Source organism: Tupaia chinensis, unplaced genomic scaffold, assembly GCF_000334495.1.
Source record: "Tupaia chinensis unplaced genomic scaffold, TupChi_1.0 Scaffold138812_1, whole genome shotgun sequence".
NCBI classification, from domain to species: Eukaryota; Metazoa; Chordata; class Mammalia; order Scandentia; family Tupaiidae; genus Tupaia; species Tupaia belangeri.
In genome coordinates, this window is record NW_006198705.1 from 1,112,539 (window position 1) to 1,115,977 (window position 3,439).

Sequence of the window (3,439 nt, forward strand, 5' to 3'; positions counted from 1 at the left end):
GTAAAAGATAAAAAAAAAAAAAAAAAGTCAAGGCTGGGCAATTTTATCTGTAAGATTTTAGAGAAATGAAAACAAATCCTCCAATGCAAGAAATTATGCAAGAGGATTCCAGTAGCATGGGGAATTGCTAGCTGTGGAAGGGGTGGGGGCAAGGGTATGAATCAGGAAAGAGAATGAAGACAGCGGAAGTGACGGTCAGGACAGGAAGTCAATGTCCTCGTGTCCTCCTCCCAGCATGCCCGTTGTGTGGAAGTGGGGTTCTATACGCAGCTTGTTGGGACTGTACCCCGTGCCTATTTTTACTTAAACCTTTGGAAACAAAAAAACATGTAGAAGTCCCGGTATCCCGTCTGGGCTGAACCTGCTGACACAGCAGAACTGTTCAGGGTGACAAGCTAATTAAAATTCTGCGGTCTTTCCCAAAGATGGTTCTAATTTTAACCTAATTCTGACAGTCACCAGAGAGGGAGGTTTACTTTTTTTTGTTTTTTTTTGTTTTTTTAAAGAAAATACATTTTTCTGTCTTAATATTTCCATGAATAATTTAGCTTAGCTGATAATTCCTCCCGTCCCCTTCAAGCATTTCTTTTTCTTTTTCTTTTCTTTTCTTTTTTTTTTTTGAGAGGTTTTTGCTATAGGGCGCGTGTGCTCGCCAGAAAGAGAGAGAGACAGAGAGATAGAAAGCGAGAAATCACCCCCCAGGGGGGATGGCCATACCGTAATCCCTTCTCCTCCATTCTCCTCTCGGGATCTTGGGCACGCATGCACACGTGCCTGGTGTGAGTTTAAGCCACCGGGTCCAGGACTCGAACTGTGGTTGACTACATGGGAGTCTAGCGACATAGCCATTACGCTAACTGCTGGTCCCCTTTAAGCATTTCTTTTGAAGGCAGATGGGGACATTCCTGAGCAGATGGGGACTTGGTAGAAACTGTGAATCCTTGTGTCCCATTCTGCAGGGCCCCTAACTAAATTGATAGGGTCCAAAAAAATCCACCACCATCGCCTCCCTGTCATCTTTCTCCACCACTAGGTTTAAGGAAGTAGCCACTTCACAATACTTTCTAAAAGTGCATGTGCCACTTGGCCCTTGTTAATAACAGTAAAAACATATGTTTCAGGGCCTGATAGCGGGTGTGGCAGCACTGAGTGTGCTGTGAGGTTGACTTAATGGAAGGTTACCTTACACACCAGGTTCCGTTTGCCCTTGACCTGGACTGGCTCAGGTTGGGGTAGTTTGTGGCATGAAGACCCTGTGGGAGGGCATGTCTCTGTCGCTCTCGCTCATGGAAGAAATAAGAAATTAGCTTAGTAAATAAATAAATAAAGATATGTTTCAGTTCTCAGTTAGAAGCACTGTTTTTTTTTGGGAGGGGGCGTATCCTGGATGGGTCCACACAAGCCTTTTAACCTAAAGATTGCTGAAATGTATCATGCTTAAAACGTTTGTGCATGTGTGTGTAAACGTTGCTTCAATAGTAGAGACGTTTTTAAGTATATATACATATATATATATATATATTTTAGGTTTTGCTAAAGGGCACATGGACTTGCGAGACAGAGAGAGAGAGAGAGAGAGAAGTGGGAATTCACCCCCAGGGGGATGGTCACGCCACAATCCCTCACCTTTAGTCTCCTCTTAGAATTTCAGGTATATACATACATGTGCCCAGTGTGATTTTTTTTTTCTCGGAAAGGTTTTTGCTATTAGGGCGCGTGTGCTCGCAAGACAGACAGAGAGAGACAGAGAGACAGAAAGTGAGAAATCACCCCCCAGGGGGATGGCCACGCCGCAATCCCTTCTCCTCCATTCTCCTCTAGGGATCTTGGGCACGCACGCACACGCACCCGGCATGAGTTTAAGCTACTGGGTCTGGGACGTGAACCGTGGTTGACTACATGGGAGTCCAGCGACATAGCCATTACACTAACTGCTGGTCCCCCCAGTGCGATTTTCAAGCCACTGGGCCTGAGACTTGAATTTGCAGTCAGTCATGTAGGATTTAGCACCTTAACCTTCATGCCACCTGCTGGTCCTACATAAGTCTTTTTTTTATTTTTTAAGAGATTTTTTGCTATGGGTATGTGGAGAGACATAGAAATAAAAAATGAGAAATTACCTCCCCGGGGCACTGACCACGCTGTAATCCTTTCTCCTCCATTCTCCTCTAGGGATCTTGGGTATGCACACACATGCGCCTAGTGTGAGTTAAAACTTACACTAAGCCACTAGGTCTGGGACTCAAACTGTGGTCAACTATGTGGGAGTCCAGTAACATAACCATTAAGCCATCTGCTGGTCCCACGAAAATCTTAATTATGACTTTTCCCTTGTGAAAATTTATCTTACCTATAGGTACATATTCATATTCAAAAGGAAAAAAAAAACACCTCAGTACACTGTAACCACAATTAATATTTGTTGAATATCAGGCTTCTCTTTCAGGAAATGAGGCAAATGACCAGAAAATAGATTCCATTTTCTTAGGATGTTGGGGAATGGGTTATAGTAGATCTTGCTGAACTCCACTTTATAGACTCTACAATTCCATTTTTTAAATGCCTTGGCTGGGAATCTTTTTTCCCCTTAAGCTTATTTTTTCCATTGATTTTCTTGATAAAACTAAAGGTGGTTAGCCACATCCAGGAAAGCAAAAAATATTTTAAGTCTTGTTTTGGAAAATGACTTAAAGGAAAGTTCTTTAATAATATAATTAAAGTGCCTAAAAGAAGTTTTAGAAACCTTGAGTCTTGGTGCTAGAGGGTCTGTAAGTCTCATTAGTGCAGGGGGTGTATGTGCCTTCCAAGGGCAGGCAGTCCTGTTTTTGGTTCCAACTTTGTATGTAGCTTGCTTTTCTCTCTCTCTCTCTTTCCTTCCTTCCTTCCTTCCTTCCTTCTTTCCTTTCTTAGAGATATTTTTGCCATAGGGTGCATGCAGTTGCTTGGAAAGACAGAGAGACAGAAAGTGAGAAATCACTCCCAGGGGGATGGCCACACCACAATCCCTTCTCCTTCATTCTCCTCTCGAGATCTTGGGCACGCATGCACACACTCCTGGCGTGAGTTTGAGGCTGCCAGGTCCGGGACTAGAACTGTGGTTGACTATGTGGGAGTCCAGGGACGTAATCATTATGCCATCTGCTGGTCCCAGGAGAGGACTTTTCCATCTGACTCTGAGCTCCTGGGAAGTCTTCAGGTATGCGAAAGGACAGTCCCTGGCCATCAGTGCTGGTCTAAGGCTACCATAGCTATAAATGAGATCACATTCACACATGCAGGGAACCAGCAGTTAGCATAATGGTTATGTCTCTGGACTCCCACGTAGTTGACCGCGGTTCATGTCCCGGACCCGGTGGCTTAAAACTCACGCCGGGCGTGTGTGCGTGCGTGCCCAAGATCCCGAGAGGAGAATGGAGGAGAGGGGATTGCGGCGTGACCA

At 44.5% G+C, this 3,439-nt stretch overlaps 1 protein-coding gene across 1 annotated transcript in view; it reads right to left on the reverse strand.

The window, feature by feature from the left end:
* Positions 1 to 3,439, reverse strand: part of SLC22A23 (solute carrier family 22 member 23) — a gene marked incomplete at its 5' end in the record, with an annotated part of 233,938 nt that overhangs the window by 96,629 nt on the left and 133,870 nt on the right.